This window comes from Pelodiscus sinensis, chromosome 2 (assembly GCF_052426305.1).
Source record: "Pelodiscus sinensis isolate ZL-2025 chromosome 2, ASM5242630v1, whole genome shotgun sequence".
NCBI lineage: Eukaryota > Metazoa > Chordata > Testudines > Trionychidae > Pelodiscus > Pelodiscus sinensis.
The window spans coordinates 41,719,421-41,737,769 of NC_143053.1; the positions used below are offsets into that span (position 1 = coordinate 41,719,421).

General features: G+C 43.4%; 1 protein-coding gene across 5 annotated transcripts in view; it reads left to right on the forward strand.

The window, feature by feature from the left end:
* The window catches only part of TP53INP1 (tumor protein p53 inducible nuclear protein 1), a 59,670-nt gene that overhangs the window by 16,909 nt on the left and 24,412 nt on the right, over positions 1-18,349 (forward strand). For 3 of the 5 annotated variants that reach the window (XM_075920358.2, XM_075920350.2, XM_075920355.2), the window contains one exon: positions 12,861-12,963. The exons of the other annotated variants lie outside the window; for them this stretch is intronic. The gene's annotated coding sequence lies outside the window, so the exon portion shown is untranslated. The remainder of the gene's footprint in view (positions 1-12,860; positions 12,964-18,349) is intronic. 5 annotated transcript variants of the gene reach the window in all.

Genomic DNA, 18,349 nt, shown 5'->3' on the forward strand with positions numbered 1-18,349 from the left:
AACCACTTATCGTGTTTCCTAGTGTCTGAAAAGCAAAGGAACCTGCATTTTAGTACAGTGCCTTTGTTAACCAGGACTAATGAATATGTAGAATGGTAATTATAGCACAAGGAACTTTTTTAATTTGAGTGGGGAGAGGGGAAGGAGAAGGGAGGGTTTAAGTGTGAGGTTCTTCTTCAGCCAGACTTCAGACTGTGCTTTATTCAACGCTTTGTATGATTAAAATACTCTTTTATGTATGTCTAACTGATGCAATTAAAAGAGCTACTCCTAACAGATGTGGTGTAACTATAGCAACAGGTGCCCATCACATTTAGCAAAATAATATAAATTAAAGGCAGTTTATTTTTTTTAAGTTTCTTATTCAGGAGCCAAGTATTTGAGCATGTTGTAACAAGGATGGCTCTGATGATGTTCAAATAATTTCCAGACAAGCTACAGTTTCTTAGTAGTAATTTCCAAAATTATGTGGCCACAGAAGCATATTAAATATTTTTGTCAAAATCTCCCGGGTTATGTCAACGTATGCAGTAATGTTAACTTCTCCTGTTCAGTGCATGTCAAGGCTTTTAGCCTGCTCCCATTTAAGTCAATGACAAAAGTCCACACCTTGCATCAATGGAAGCAGGAGGAAACCTTACTCCAATATGGACTCTATCTGAGGTGCCAGTCCTCCAATCAAATCAGTGAAAGCTGACTTTGAACCCAATTGGAGCTCTGTTTTCTTCAGCTGGATTCCATGTGGCTCTAAGTAGCTGCCCATGGATCCAGTTGCAGGATCTAGTGCCAAAGGCGCCATCACTGTAGTAAAAGGGTAACAGGTGTGTGGGTGTAACCTGCAGCAGAACAGGGCAGAACCAAGTGCCTTGGAAGACTATTCCAAACATTTCTATTGGAGTCTTTATTTCCCCCATTAAAATGGAGCACTGCTGCTGAAACAGACCAGTGTCACTAAAGTGTTAAGGGAAAATGGCAGGTAGTTTTGCATATATTTAGTTTCTAGGTTAATGGGGAGACTCTCTCTTGTCTCAAACCCAATATTAAAACAATTTTAAACATTCATCTGCAGCATTTGCAATTCAGACATTGTAGCATTGTGCTACCATAGAGTATGAGAAACTGGATGAAACTGATCAGACTTTGTTTTCTGTCTCTAAGATGAAATGGAAAAAGTAAATAGAATACATGGGGAAGTAAACTTAAAAATCCCCAAAAACCAAATACACAAAAACACAGTCTTAATAATCTCTACTATTATTTAATTACACAGCTAAGGACACTTGGCTTGTTCTTAAATATAATGTATAACATGATGCTGCTTCATTGAATATTCAAGCTGCATTTCTTCCAAGTTATTGCCACTATCCTAAGATATCCCAAGATCTGTAAACATGCAGTTTTCCTCTAGTAATAGTTCTGCAGCCAAGTACAATATGTTTGTGTTCAGTCTATACCTAAACCATTAACTTACTCCATTTCAAATACTCTGGTGTATTTTTTAATTCTTTGAGCTGTGGTGCCACTAAGAGTTCAGCTTGTCCTCACAGTGAGACAGCTTTGTGTGCTGTCCTTGCAAGTCTTGCAGTTACATCTCTTTACACCACTTGAATTATTCAAGTACTCTGACATTTGATTAATGATGCTTTAAATTCAGGCACAGAGAAAGAAGCCCTTTCACTTTAAGTACATTTTATAGAGCTCCTTTCTTGAGCTGTCAATTTTCTCACAATAAATTCCAGACTCTGCCTCAGTCTGTCATGATGTTTCTTAAAAACCCTGGGAGGCACTTAAAGGCCTTATCTGCCCTAGGGGTTTTTGGGGGGAAAAAATCTCAATATTGCTAATGCTGTTGCAGCTGCATTATATTAGGACAAAATGTGTACTTTCAAATTGTGTTAGCAACATGTTTTAAAACTCTAGCATAGACAGGACAAGAAGCATCTTCTTAATGAGTGCTAGCTGGTTAGGGTAAATCTTGGAGATTTCCCCCTTAGTAGCCATCCTACAGACAGGCTCTCCGTGAGAGAAAATAACCCTTCCCCCTTTTAAACTTGTACAATAAAAAGCCTCAAACATAACAAACTATACATAAATGTCTCAATCTATTAACCATTTGTTACCTAACTTTAGCTATACTTGAAATATAATACAATGAATGGTGAAAACATAAATCAGTTATCTGTATTATCACTCACAGCACCAGCAGTACCACTTTGACCCAGAGATTAGGGCCATGTCTTCACTAAATGGAAGATTGATACTGCTGTAATCAATCTTCCAGAGTTTGATTTAGCAAGTCTACTTAAGACTCGCTAAATCAAGCTTAAAGAGTCAGAGGGCGCTCCCATCCACGTTCAATTCTCCTGCCTCTGCAAGGAGTAAGGGAAGTTGATGGGAGTATTTGCTCCCGTCGGCCTCCAGCTGTGGGAGTGGCGGGGAAACTCAAAACAAGGTATGTTGACTTCAGCTACATAATTAATGTAGCTGGAGTTGCATATCTTGATTCGACATTCCCCTTTAGCGTAAACTTGGCCAACAAGTCACAACATCCTTCACATATCCTCCTTTCAGCCTGATGCTTACCAAGCTAAATCAAAAGCAGTGGGAATTCTCTAATAATAATTAGTATTACAACTATGATTATCAAAAAGTTTTCCCAGTAATTATGGATTTTTTTTATATTGAAAATGTTCCTTGCCAGTCTCAGATGAAACACGCTACCTGCAAACCATTAAGTTTCATAACATCTCTGTAAAGTAGATACAGTAAAATTCCGATAATCCGGCACCTTTAGGACCCATGGGGGTGCCGGATTATCAGATTTGCCTGACTATTGGAAGGGGGGGCTATGAGAGGTCTGGGGTGGGGGGGGATGCCACCCCAGACCCCTCATAGCCCCCCCTTCCGATAGTCCGGCTCTGCCCTAGGCGTCCCTGATTCAGCCGCTGCTGGTCAGTTTCAGCAGCGGCTGAATCGGGGACGCCTGCAGCAAAGCAGCTGGAGTGCTGCGGGTTTGGTCTGATAGCGCTGATTCTTGGCGCGGCGAGACCAACCCGGCAGCACCCCAGCTGCTCTACCCCAGGTGTCCCCAAGTCAGCCACTGCTGAAACTGATCAGGGGCTGATTCCAGGAAGCTCGGGGCAGAGCAGCTCCGCCTCAGGCTTCCTGGAGTCAGCCGCTGGTCAGTTTCAGCCGCGGCTGAATCGGGGACAGCTGGGGTGCTTCCGGGTTGAGTCCCGCAGCCCTGAGGGGCAGCGCTACGGGATCAACCCGGCAGCGCCCCAGCTGCTCTGCCCCCAGCTTCCCCGATTCAGCCGCTGGTCAGTTTTAGCAGCGGCTGAATGGGGAAGTTGGGGGCAGAGCCGCTCCAATGGTCCGGCTGCCCGGAGCACTTCCGGGTTCCTGATGGTGCCGGACCATCAGATGCCGGACCATCGGAGTTTTACTGTAGCATCATTTCCAGTTTGCAGATGACCTAACTGAAGCAAAGTTACTTTGTGTGATTACCTAACACACAAATTCAGCAGATGAGCTTTATTTCTAGTCTCTGGCTCTGACAAGTGATAACAGTCCCTTGTTAAGTTTAATAAGTTTGGTAATCATAGTATTGTTCTAAAAACTAAATGTACCAGATTTGAACACCATGTATCTGCCACATGACTTCTTTGTTTTGGTCTTCACCGAGAAGTCTGAAGGAATGCCTAACATAGTGAATGCTAGTGGGAAGGGGGTAGGTTTAGAAGATAAAATAAAAAAAGAACAAGTTAAAAATCACCTAGAAAAGTTAGATGTCTGCAAGTCACCAGGGCCTGACGAAATGCATCCTAGAATACTCAAGGAGCTGATAGAGGAGGTATCTGAGCCTCTAGCTATCATCTTTGGAAAATCATGGGAGACAGGAGAGATTCCAGAAGACTTGAAAAGGGCAAATCTAGTGCCCATTTATAAAAAGGGAAATAAGAACAATCCAGGAAACTACAGACCAGTTAGTGTAACTTCTGTGCCAGGGAACATAATGGAGCAAGTAATTAAGGAAATCATCTGTAAACACTTGAAAAGTGGCAAGGTGATAGGGAAGAGCCAGCATGGATTTGTAAAGAACAAATCATGTCAAACCAATCTGATAGCTTTCTTTGATAGGATACGAGTCTTGTGGATAAGGGAGAAGCGGTGAATGTGGTATACCTAGACTTTAGTAAGGCGTTTGATACGGTCTCGCATGATATTCTTATCAATAAACTAGGCAAATACAACTTAGATGGGGCTACTATAAGGTGGGTTCATAACTGTCTGAATAACCTTACTCTGAGAGTAGTTATTAATGGTTCTCAATCCTGCTGGAAAGGTATAACAAGTGGGTTTCCGCAGGGGTTTGTTTTGGGACCGGCTCTGTTCAATATCTTCATCAACTATTTAGATATTGGCATAGAAAGTACGCTTTAATGATGATACTAAGCTGGGAGGGATTGCGACTAATCTGGAGGATAGGGTCATAATTCAAAATGATCTGGACAAATTGGAGAAATGGTCTGAGGTAAACAGAATGAAGTTTAATAAAGACAAATGCAAAGTGCTCCACTTAGGAAGGAACAATCAGTTTCACACATACAGAATGGGAAGCGACTCTCTAGGAAGGAGTATAGCAGAAAGGGACCTATGGGTTTATAGTGGACGATAAGCTGAATATGAGTCAGCAGTGTGATGCTGTTGCAAAAAAAGCAAACATGATTCTGAGGTGCATTAACAGGTGTGTTGTGAGCAAGACACGAGCAGTCATTCTTCCACTCTAACTGCTCTGGTTAGGCCTCAGTTGGAGTATTGTGTCCTGTTCTGGGCACTGCATTTCAAGAAAGATGTGGAGAAATTGAAGAGGATCCAGAAAAGAGCAACAAGAATGATTAAAGGTATAGAGAACATGACCTATGAAGGAAGGCTGAAAGAAATGGGTTTGTTTAGTTTAGAAAAGAGAAGATTGAGGGAGGACATGATAGCAGTTTTCAGGTATCTAAAAGGGTGTCATAAGGAGAAGAGAGAAAACCTGTTCATCTTGGCTTCTGAGGATAAAACAAGAAGCAATGGGCTTAAACTGCAGCAAGGGAGGTTTAGGTTGGACATTAGGAAAAAGTTTGTAACTGTCAGGGTGGTTAAACACTGGAATAAATTGCCCAGGGAGGTTGTGGAATCTCCATCTTCTGAGATATTTAAGAATAGGTTAGATAAATGTCTATCAGGGATGGTCTAGACAGTATTTGGTCCTGCCATGAGGGCAGGGGACTGGACTCGATTGCCTCTCAAGGTCCCTTCCAGTCCTAGTATTCTATGATTCTACGATCCAACTCCAAATCAATTCTGAACTAGGATGTAAGCAAATAGTCGAGTAAACTACTCACTTCTCTCCCCTCACTTGCTGCCTCTTTCTCAGAGGCAGCAAGGGGGGAAGAAGGACTGATGCTGAGGGAAGCTGGCTTAAAAGCTGATTTCCCCCCAGCACCATCTCTACGGTGCGGCCTGCACTCTCCCCCGCATGCTGCTGTCTCTATCAGAAGCATCAACGCAGGGGGTGGGGCAGGGGAGGCCACTGCAAAACAGCTTCTGCTCACGGCGGGCCCAGGCTCACTGCAGGTAGAGGTTGCTCCAGCAACAACTTCCTGCTGGGACCCCCCTCGGACAGGGGCTGCTGAACCTGGTGTGAGCTGGGACTGAGAAAACCTGGCTCATTCCCAGCTTATGCCAGGTCTGGGAGCTATCCCCACTAAGGTTTTGCAGTTTAAATATAGTAGGGGCAAGTCTGTCTGCCCACCTGGCTCTTATTACATTTAAACTGCAGAGCCAAAGCAAGGATTAGCTCCTGGATCTGGCACGACCTGGGACTGAGCAAGCCTTCCCTTATCCACTAATTGTCTAGTTGCTAAAAATGTTATCAACTACACAATTAGCGAATTACCCACCTCTTAACATCTTTATTCTGAGCATGCCAGCCAGGGACAATGTAACATTGATTGGCTTTGGTAATGCTCTGGTATCTGAGGCTGCATAAACATTTTCCAGAATAATTTGCTTGCCATATTGATTAGCTTTCCTATATTAACTTTTCCTATTTAAACTTCCAGGAAACAAGGCACTTCTGTCCTCATTGGTCATCAGTTCAAACTCTCACAGCAACAGTAATGGCAGCGCATATCTTTCAGTTTCTTGCAGAAGGGGGAATTTCATTACAGAACCAACTATTTCTGGCTGGGAATGCCCATTAATGGGCCAGTCCAACACTAATAATGATGGTGCCTAGGTTCCAGTTTAAGATCAGATCCAAAGCCTGTTGAAGTCATTGGGATTCTTTCCACTGAATTCACTGGATTTGGACCAGCCCCTAAGTGTTGTACTTTAAGGCTCCAGAAAAGCACAGTATTTATTTTCTAGGAATAAGCACTCCTCATCCCAACTGCTAACTAGCCAGTCATCTTTATCATCTTCTACCTCTGGTCACTGAATCAGAGAAGACTATTTCCCTTTCCACAGTGTCCAGTGGATTGTATCTGATTCCTCACAGATGGTCTTGCTGTTGGAGAAAGCAAAGAATTACATGCTCCAAGCAGGCAAAAGGGCTGGCATTACTGTTTTCTGTTCCAGAAAAAAGCCCAGTTAATCATTGAAAGGACACTTTTCTTCTGCCCCACCGTAACTATTATTCCCAAGCTCTACTGTAACAGAGTAAGTGATTTGATGTTCTCTCAGCAATGCTTGGCACTTGTCATCTACTGGGGCTGTTCTAACTTTCATGGAGTCTTGGGCCCAAAATTCATGAGAGAAAGGCATAAGTAGCTTAAAGAGGTGCAGTTCAGAATTGGGGCACATGGTTCTGCAACCCAGGAAACTTGAAATCTTGGAAAGAGTGAGGTGCTTTGATATTGAATGAAGTCCTTACATTTGAAATCCACATATCCCTCCCCCCCCCCCCCCCCCCCCAAAAATCGAATGCCCTTTAGCTTGGTTTGGAGCCAGTTATGCAACTTTCTTAAAGTTCAATATTCTATTAATGAAACATTAGAGCTTGTTAATTATTTGTATTTTTAGGAAGCATGTGACTTAGGGTGAGCTAACAGGAAACAAGTGGTCAATAGGTAAGATTTAAAATGCCACCAATGTGTAGTTTTCAGTGTTTGTAGGATCAACAGCTGTGCAATGAACAGCTCTACTAACTTTGGTCTGTCTCAGACAATGGTTATCACAATACCATTGAAGAAGGGTTTGTTTGTTTTTTTATAATCATAGCTAACCACATTGCAAAGGTTTGTTTCAGTTTGAAATTTTTGTAGAGATTTTTCCACAATTCATTACCTCATCATGATCTCTCAGTTCCAGGTTATTAAAAACAACGTTAAGTATGCTTGCTTTCTGAGACATAACAATCCTACTCATCCTCACAAAGAAGCATTAACAAATAGACAATGATTAAAACATTCATTACCTGAAAACAAAGAATGGGATCAGGAGGATGCATCCTTAAAGGTGATCTGCAAAGGGAGGAAAAGAGGTGTTTTATTGAAGCTGAGCCTGGAGTGCTTTTTCACCCCTGTGTATCTAGTATACATGTGCCCACACATACTCTGGTGTACCCATAGTACTAGAATAGACACTGACGTTAAACAACAAGACATGCTATGGGCTTCCAATATCCCACCTATCCTTGAAATACTTAGGAACCTAATAAAAGTAACAGCTTGTTCAGTTTCAAATTCCAGTGCTTTCCAGACTCTTTCCACCTTGGATGATAAGGACACATTACTGGAATTAGACAGACTAGAATTATAATAGTAGAAAAGCTTTCAAATTCCAGCTTCAGAAGGAAGAGCAAGAATATGGATTCTGGCCATAGAGAGAGAAGATTCAGACATAAAACAGCTTGAGGCAGGAGGACAGGGGAAATGTACTGAGAAAAGTCAATTAGAAACAAATGAGAAAAGAGGACAAAATTTCAATTGAACTGTTTTAATGAATATCTAAGGTCATGGGGAGAAGGAGAATTACTGCCATATTGACACACAAGCAGGCACATGCACCTCTGCCTATTCTTCCTGCCACAAATTATATTTTAAAACCAAGATAGTACTATCTGTCAGACTGAGTTGGACTCTTCAAACTTTTTATGACAACTATCAAACACTCAAGAAAAATGAGTTTGTTTTATAAAAATATACACAATCTACAGTGAAGGGTTTCTTATTCTGGTGTCATGGAGCGGGGGGACAGAACATGGGTTGTGAGTGAAGCATTTCTCAGACTGACCATGGATGATGGTAAAGGTTTACTACAAGTTAAAAATATTATGCCCATACTTGCTTTCTTAGGATGTTTAAAGAAGGCCTGATAGTTTTGTGAAGGTGGGGTTTTTTTTTCATTTTTTAAGTACACTTCTGTGCAGTGAGGGAAAACAAAGACTGATTTCTGAAATGGGTGAGACAGAAAATACATCTTGGTGCAGTCACCAAGAGTGCAGGTGTTCCAAAGGCAACTGAATTTCTATTTTGTTTGTTTAAATGGTTGAGTGAATTGTAACAGCTGACTGGTTTGGAGAACTGTAATCCAGTGATTTCTGCTAGTAGAATCGCAAGACTCAGCTTTTTTCTGTGGTATATACTGTTTTGATTATATGTGGTTCACTGTCATTTCATAATTTGGTTCCAGAAACTGCCAGAGTATCTGGTAAATTAATGTCCCAGAACTCTAAACACATCCTTTAACATCTGTTTTACTAAAAAAATGGAAAGATGTTGCCTGAGTCCAAAAATTTATTTGGAAAACAGATATAAGTTATTGCTTTTCACCAAGGAAAGGGATGGCCATTTAGATTTTTGGAATCAGTTGAAGTGGCAGAGACGTTTGCTTTTATCAAAGTCCATAAAAGACAAGCAGAAATGGACGAGTGGGCAACGTTAGTAGAAACTGATGCTTGAGTGTAAGATGAACTATATTTTATTTGCAAAAGAATTACCTGAAATATGCAAGTATACTCATTTCTTGGGCTTTGCACTTTGCACGTTTTTAGTATTCTGAATATACAGAAAGTTTTTCTAAATTTGTGATAAAGATTTGAAATAATTTGAATAACTGTTACTTTTTTATTAAAAAATAATTGCAATAGGAAAAAAACTCAAACCTCCAACTGCATATATGCTTTGGGCCTGATCCAAATACCATTGAAATTAATGAGAGTCGTTCAATTTATTTCAGTGGGTTTTAGATCAGGACTTATAACATTAAGGCCTGATCCTGCAAACACTTATTATCCAGCAAAGTACTTCCTATCTTAACTAATCCCATTTAAGCTACTATTGGTATTGAGTGAAGCACTGGATATTAAGGATTTGTAGATTCAGGACACTAGTTTTTCATCTTTACTGAATCTTTTATTGAACCATTTACTGGCTTTGGCAGCTGTATCCCACTGAGCAACCTATCGGAGAGGATGCACTGTATGGACAATCTAGGAATACAGCCCAGGACATTACCATGTAGCTATGCCAGTTTCTCACTGCTTATGAATCATTATTTTGTTTTTTAAACTTGGTCAGCTAAAACTAAAGTAATTGTATACATATTTGTTCATAGGATTTGGTTTGGTTTTGATTTGTTTCTTGGGTGGAGAAACTTTCTGTTGTCCAAAAGTTAGATGGAACTAGTCCACGTTTTGTATCTGCATATTTTATTTACAACTGTTCTTTCCATTGTTACTGAGTATTTCTAATATATACCTATATCTGTGTTTTCACCTACCATTTAAGAAGAATGTATAAGTAATGAGATCTCTCCAAAAGACACTACATATAGGAGTTTTTTGTTAGAAACTCAGTACATTCATAGTATTTTGTAGATCTGGTTGTAAAAAGCTCATTTCTGTGCATCATGGCTAAGCTAGACATATATTCTCCATAGTAAGTGCTGGTGTTACACATACAATATGTCACACCTGACATTACTCTTTCAGTTCTTGAAAATTAATAAGTATGAAATTTTGAAAATATGGGATGTCAGAGGCTCAAACTATTATCATTTTTATTACTTACATAGCATCTTATGTGTGCCCATAGAATTGTATAGTCACAGCCATGGCCATACCATTAATCTGTCCCGGGGAACACATGAAGTTCTAATGGATGGTCTGTTTACTTCCAACACTAAACCTAATTCATAATTGCACAACTCTACACAATTTGGGAAGATAAGGGAGGTTAGTTTCCTTTGGTGATTTCTTCTGAGTCTTGCCCTTCCCCACTTAATAACACAAGAAGAATTTTCTTCAACACAAGTCACAAATGTAAATCTTTATAAAGGGGAGTCAGTCACAGAGCCAATTTGGGGGGCCCAGGAAATCCAGGACTAAAGGGATCGCTTCAGTGTATAATGGATCTCAGTTTGCAGGATAACCACAATGAACATGGGACTGAAGTTTCTTTTCCTGACATGAGGTTAGCAATCAGACATTTGCTGAAAGGATTAAGGGACAACCCATGTATTCCTATAGTCTGTCCAAGTTGCTTTTAACTGCATAAAGATTTGTTAAAATGTGTACAAGAATCATCTCCATGGACCTATTAAGTCTCATTTCAGTGGGGCAGCCTGTTTGAGAAGCATCCTCATATCAGAGAGCTGTAGAGCATCACCTCTTACTATTCTCTGGTTCACATGTCCAGATAAGATGCTAACTTTGGTGCATGTAACTGAGAAGGCTCATAGGTTAGTCCATGCTCGTTGGTAAACCAGTATACATGCTTACACTTTCGCAGTCCTAACCTTAAACCTGTGAATGGTCTTATTTACTTTAATGGGACTCTGCACATGCTTAAGGAGTTTGCTGAATTACTTGGGTCAGCACAACATTGATAGGTGATATCAGCATATGGTTAGCTAGTCAGTTTTGGGAAGACACCTTGCCTTGAGGCCTGTATCCCTCCTGCCAAGTATTGTGTGGTTTGGGGAGAGGAGTGAGGTAAAGTCCATTGTCTTCATCCATTCCTGATGATGGAAACAGGAAGTAAAAGGAAAGATGAGAGAAGCAGAAAGAGGAACTAAGGGGAGCAACTGAGGAAATGGGGGAGCTTTATCCCTAGAAATAACTTTCTGGGAGCCTCCAAAATATTACTAGTTTGTTTTAAGTCTTCTTTAAGCCTTAATACTAGGAACCTTCTTAGGGCTTGTCTACACTTGAAAATTTCATGTTAAAATGCGTCTTAGTTCATTATGTTAGCACATAACAACGTTAACATGGCACTCAGCGCAGACAAGAACTGTCATGTTTAACACTGAGTTGACTGGCCATAGCTAACCCTGTATGACCCAGCTAACAATGCTGAACTTGACAATATTCAGTAGAGTGGTTAACACTGCTGTCGTTACCACATGTTCTAATTGACTCTAATTTTCCAGTATAGACCAGCCCAGGGGTACTTACTCTTTGTGTTTAATTTTGTGACTCACCTCTCTTTAATGGTAATGACCTAACTACCTGTGCTGTTTTACCAGCCACTTTCCTTTCCTCAGCCATCTCACAACCAGTGTTTTGGAAATACAATGGTATTTTAATTGGCTTTTTCTGTATGCAGGGCTGAGTCTTGTTTTTTAACTTTCTTTTTAAAGCATCTTGTCAGTGAGTTTAATGTTACTGTAACATGTTCAGATGAGTCCTTAGATTATTTTTCACCTTGTCAAATTATCCTTCTCTAATGGAGTATCCACCCTGCACAATGGCCTAATTTACTCCATCAGGCCATTAACCTTAGGTTGTACCTGGCGAAAACCTAAGGTGTGCTAGAGTCTAATTGCAAGTGAAGTGCAGCTGCAGGGAGGAGCTGGACAGGATCAAGAGAGTAAGTTGGGAAGGAACCTCCAGCTGTACTGCCTGATCCAAGGGGGAAGGGTAAAAAGCTGCAAGGAGAAAGTAGGGAGTAATAAGGACTGGAAGAGTAAAAATCCAGAGCTGCTCTGGACTGGAAACTAGTATAAAGGGTTGGCCCGAGTTTCCCCCATCAGCCACCAGGGGAGTAAAACTGACCTGGTAGCAGGGAACAGGGTGCTTGGGACAGTTTGTGCCTCAAAAGGCTTGTGTCACCTTGGAATGGGGGAGAACTTTAAAGTGATTTAGTGGACAGTAAGGATGTTAAAAGGGTAATTCACTAATTGTCGATAGAATGTTTATTACATAAGAATGGCCGTACTGGGTCAGACCAAAGGTCCATCTAGCCCAGTAGCCTGTCTGCCGACAGTGGCCAGCACCAGGTGCCCCAGAGAGGGTGGACCAAAGACAATGATCAAGCGATTTGTCTCCTGCCATCCCTCTGACAAACAGAGGCCAGGGACACCATTTCTATCCCCTGGCTAATAGCCTTTTATGGACCTAACCTCCATGAAATTATCTAGCTTGTCTTTAAACTCTGTTATAGTCCTAGCCTTCACAGACTCCTCTGGCAAGGAGTTCCACAGGTTGACTACATGCTGTGTGAAGAAGAGCTTTCTTTTATTAGTTTTAAGCCTGCTACCCATTAACTTTATTTGGTGTCCTCTAGTTCTTCTATTATGGGAACTAATAAATAACATTTCTTTATTCGCCCTCTCCACACCACTTATGATTTTATATACCTCTATCATATCCTCCCTCAGTCTCCTCTTTTCTAAACTGAAAAGTCTCAGTCGTTTTAACCTCTCTTCATATGGGACTCTTCATATAATACACAATTAGTCAATAAGGGAAGTTAAAGCTTCTGGCTCGTCCGGGAGCTAGCTCCGCTGCGGCTCTGCAGTTTAAATTTAGTAAGAGCTGTGTTGCTTATTGGTTAATCAACTAATCGACTACTCTATTACATCCCTAGTGGAAAGACTAAGCTCTGAAGACAACAGTGCAGCAACTTCTGGTGCATGAGAGGCCAAGGAGGAATGATGGACTGAGGAACTGCAGGAGGGGCATCAGACCAGGTGGCAGAACTATTTCCAGATCAGACATAAAGAGGCATTACTAAGTGGGTCACCCTGTCACATCTTTATATGGCCAATTTTTTAAAGTTGATCTCCTAATTCTGGAAGAGCTAGTACAACCTAGAGAAGTGTGTATCCTAAAATACCAGAGAATGTTTACACAGACACATTGCAAACCATAAATGCTATGCAAATTCTGTCAGTCAAGTTTCCTTCAAGCCCATTCCCAGCTGCAAGAACATTTTTAGCCATTATTATGTGATAGTTTCTGTATGCTTTTCTTTCACAAGTAAGTTTTGTGTGATCTCATCAGTAGAGCCCTGTGCAAATAAAAATGTCTATCCATGGATACAGAAAGGCCCACCAAGAGGAGGGTGGGGGGACAAAGGAGGCAATTGCCCTAGGGCCCAGGGTTCCCACCATCACTACTGCAGCAGCGGTGGTGGCCAGAGCCCCGGGTCCTTTAAATGGCTTCTGGAGCTGTGGGAGGCTCAGAGGGCTATCTGAGGGGGGCCTCAGCACACCATACACTGAGCAGCACTGAGGGCTGGCTGCCCCAGCCCTGCCTCTTCCACCTGAGGCTCTATCCCTTCTGGGAACACTGAGCCAGCCCCCCTCCCTTCCCCTTTCCCAGGGGTCCAGCAATCCTGTCAGCTCCTGGATGCAGATATTCAATCACAGAAATCAGTATCTGCTGATCCACAGGGCTCTATTCCTGTGAACTGCAGCAACTCAAGAAGAAGAAGAAGGTGCTGCCACTCCCAGGAGCCAGCACCCCATGCTCTCAGTTCCTCCTGGTAGAGCTGCTGTACCACCCTCAGCCACATGTCCTGTCTGGAGTCATACAGCCCCAGTGGGCGGGCTTGAGACTGTACAGCCGCACAGCCAGGAGAAGCTGCCAGTCCAGGGTGCTGTAGTTCCCAGCAGTAGAACCCTGCGGATCAGCAGATATACATGGACAGAAATTTGTATCAGTGCAGGCTTCTACTCATAAGGGAAAAATGCATATAAAATGTGTTTGATGCAATTTTAAGGTTAAAAGAACAATTATTCAGAATCTAGAAATGTAATCCTGGCCTCCAACAACAGTAATTCATTTATGTTGCAAATCTTGTGTGTCTATAATATTAGTGTTTTATTAAAAGCCACTTTTAATAAAACTCAGCACTACAGAAAACATAATAAAAATAGTCCTTGTCTCAATGAGTTTGCAATTAAATTCCTTGATCTTCCAATGTAGGAGTGCCACCCCCCATTAATTTCAATAAGTCTTCACATGCATGCAGAAGTCTGCCTATGCAGATCTCATTGCAGGATTGTAGCTTAAAACAGACTATTAATGGTATAATATGTTTGTATTTTATTAAATATAAACTGTATGTACACAGTGGCTACGTAAACTTTCCTGTAACTTAGGCCTAGTCTATACCCAAAATTTAGGTCAACCTATGTACATCGCTCAGGCTGTGAAAACTTTCATGCTCTGTGTAATATAGTTAGGGTGACTAGGGATGTTAAATATTGAATAATTGACTGATCAAATAATCAATGCATTGACTATTCGATTAGTCGATAGGGCGCCTCTGCCTTTGAAGTGTAGCAACAGCCTTAGGGCTGTTGCTACACTTCAAAGCCAAAAGTGCCGCATGGAACCCGGGGTCAGTTAACTCCCCTGCTGACCCCAGGCTCCACACAGCATTGCCATTTTGAAACTCCACGAGGAGCCTGGGGACACCCCAGCTGGCCCGGGCTGCATGCGGCATTTCAAAGTGGCAGCACAGTGTGGAACCCGGGATTTGGCCCCAGGCTCCATGTGGCGCTGCCACTTTGAAGTATCCCTTCCTTCCTACCCCCTCCCCTGATGCCTCTTTCTGACAGAGGCAGCAAGGGAGGGGGAGCAATTAATCAATTAGCCCAGTGTTTCCCAACTGGTGCACCACAGAACCCTGGGGTTCTGCAAAGCGAAAGTAGGGGTTCTGCGAGGAGCCGGCACTCCCTGGCCCCCTCTGAAAGAGAGAGTGCCAGCTAACCAGCTTCTTAAAGAAGCAGCACACTTGTTTTCCCCTTCCTCCATGGCGTCGCAGAGGCGTAGCAAGGCGGGGGCAGAGGGAAACAGTTGCTCCCAGCCGGCACACTAGGGGGACTGCCAGACAGGGGTGACCGCACATGACCCACAGCGGGGAGGGAAGCACTTCCCCTCCCAAAGGAGCCAGCGCATGCTGCCTGAACCACTAGGACTGTGGTACCTGGTAACTTAGTTCCGCAGCCTTTCTGCATGGTGGGGGGGGGAGTGTCAGGAGACCCGGGTCTGTGCAGTTCTGACAGTGCAGGCAGCGCTCTCTGCCCTGTGACTCCATGCACTTCCTCCTCCTTCCCCCTCCCCCACCACGCGCAGGACGGCATTGTGGAAGTAAGTTGCTGGAGTGCAACAGCCCCTGTTGTTCAGGCAGCACGCACACCAGCTGTTTGGGGAGGGGAAATGTAGTTGCACACTTCTGGAACTCAGAGGTGCTGCAGGATTGCCAGGTACTGGTCCCAGCTGCTGCTGTCCCCTGCCCAAACCCTTCACGAGTACCCTGTCTCCTGCCCCCACTAGCACTGTCCCCAGCACCCAGCAGCATCCTGTCCCTGGCCCCAGCACCCAGCAGAACCCTGTCCCAAGCCCCAGCTCCCTGCCATCCACCCTAGCACCCAGCACCACCCTGTCCCTGGCCCTAGCACCCAGCAGCACCCTGTTCCTTCTCCCAGCACCCTGCCACCCACCCCAGTGCCCAGCAGGATCATGTCCCTGATCCCAGCATCCTGCCCCAGCACCCCGCCACCTGTGCCAGCATCCTGCTACCGAGCAGCACCTTCTCCCCGGCCCCAGCACCCACTAGCACCCTGCCCCTGCCCCCACCAGCACAGTTGGGACCATATTAGTGAGGCTTGGGGGTTTTGGAGGGGTTTTTTTGCATCTCACTTGTGTGACCCCAACTGATTTTTCTGTGGGTCAGTGACCCTTGACTCAAAACAGGTTCTCTACCCCTCTCATAAATAAAGACAATGCTAAAACCTTTTGAGTTTGACATCATAATTTATTTAAAAATGAAGCCTGGCCAACATGCCCCCAATTGGGGTCAAATCCCCATCTAATTGGAGCATCTTATAACACTCCTGTACCACCTGACCCCAAATCTGAGCCTATCATACACTGGAACCCCCTGTCCTGAGCCTCTCACATCCCCAAACTCCTGCATTCCCACATCCTCAGTCTTCTGCCACAACACTCCTGTCCCATCCACACATCACAAATCTGCATCCTGAGCCCATCATACTCACAGCCTCCTTGCTCTGAGCCCCTCACATATCCAACCCAAACTCCTGTACCCTCATATCCACAAGCCTGTGGCTTGCTCAGCACCCCAACCTTCCACCTGAGCCCAATACTCCCCAGCCTGGAGTCTCCTCCCCAAGCCAGCATCCCCTTCTCCTACATCCAGATTCCCTCCCAGAGCTTACACTTCTCATCCCTTCCCACATCCAAATCCGTCATTCCCACTCCAGAGCCTGCACCTCCTGTCTCAACCCAGTGAAAGTGTATAAGGGCTGGGGATAGCAAGTGATGGAGAGAAGGAAAAGAGAGGATGGGACCTCAAAGGCGTGGGGTCTTGGGGACGGAATGTGATTTTCATGCATTGGTGGGTTCCCCCCCCCCCCCCTTTTTGTTTTAATTCTGAAAAGTTGAAAAGGGTTCCATGGCTAAGTAAAATTGGGAAACACTGGATTAGCCTGTTGACTAGTCATTCACATCCCTAAGAGTGACCTGACCCTCCTTGTCCCCAGAGACATAACTAGGTTGACAGAGAATTCTTCTGTCGACCTAGTTACCATCTCTTGAGTGGGTGGATCTACTACAGCGATGGAAAAAACATTTCTGTCTTTGTAGTTTCTATGCTACGGTGGTGTAGCTACAACTGTATCACTATAAATCTTGTAGTGTACAAAGCCTTATGCTTAACTTTTGGGTTTTCCTCTGCTTTGTTATCTATCTCACAGTGCAACATTGTATTAGTGTATTTTGTTTCTTTGGAGGGGGTGGTTTTAATATATTTGTTTTTAAAGAAAAAATAAGAAAAAAGTCTGGGGGTTGATGACTTACTCAGTTTCCAGGTACTGAGCTTGAAGTTCTTTGGTCCTCAACGGTTTGGCTACGTCTACACTGGCCCCTTTTTCGGAAGGGGCATGCTAATTTTGAAAGTGGGAATAGGGAAATCCGCGGGGGATTTAAATATCCCCCGTGGATTTAAATAAACATGTCCGCCGCTTTTTTTCCGGCTTGGGGAAAAGCCGGAAAAAAAGCGTCTAGACTGGCCCGATCCTCCGGAATAAAGCCCTATTCCGGAGGATCTCTTATTCCTACTTCAAAGTCGGAAAAAGAGATCCTCCGGAATAGGGCTTTATTCCGGAGGATCGGGCCAGTCTAGACGCTTTTTTCCCGGCTTTTCCCCAAGCCGGAAAAAAAGCGGCGGACATGTTTATTTAAATCCGCGGGGGATATTTAAATCCCCCACGGATTTCCCTATTCCCATTTTCAAAATTAGCATGCCCCTTCCGAAAAAGGGGCCAGTGTAGACGTAGCCTTTGGCTTGTGCATCTTTCAAGTCAGCTGACCTTGGATGTTCTTTGAGGTAACAGGTGCATATTTAACTACACTCAGTTCATACGTGCATTCAAAGGGCCACCATTATTAGGTGAGTAGCTAACATGTTAATCTCAACCTTTTCAGATAACTGGACTCCTTTTGGGAGTGTGATTTGTCTTGCCTACCCCAAGTTTCACCTCACTTAAAGTCAGGCTTCAGCTTCAGCCCAACTTGGCAGGGCATGGCCTTTGGCTTTCTGTATTAGACCCAGCAAATCTAACACTGGCCCTGGCAACCCCATTACAATGAACTTGCCCACAGTTTGAGAACTGCTGATGTAGAGAACAGTATATCGGCATTATCTGTATGACATTTTAGTTTCTGAATTTGCTATGTAACCTGTTGTAAAATGAGGTAAATATGTATATTAATTGATGTCTCCCCAGAAAACCTCTGCATACCGCTGCAGGTAGACATACCCCCCGTTGAGAACCACTGTCTTAATGGAACTGTAACAAGCGTTCTGGGGTCAATCAGCTCTGTTTTGTTATCAGACCCATTAATGGCCATGTGTATACTTATGGGGAAGTTTGAATTAAGATGCGCAACTCCAGCTACGTTATTTGTGTAGTTGGAGTTGGCGTACCTGAAGTTGAACTTCAGTGCCATTTCCACAGCGGGAGGTTGACAGGAACATATGCTCCACTTCACTTCCCTTATGCCTCGTGGTTCATGGAGTACTGGCATCGATGGGTGCGCGCT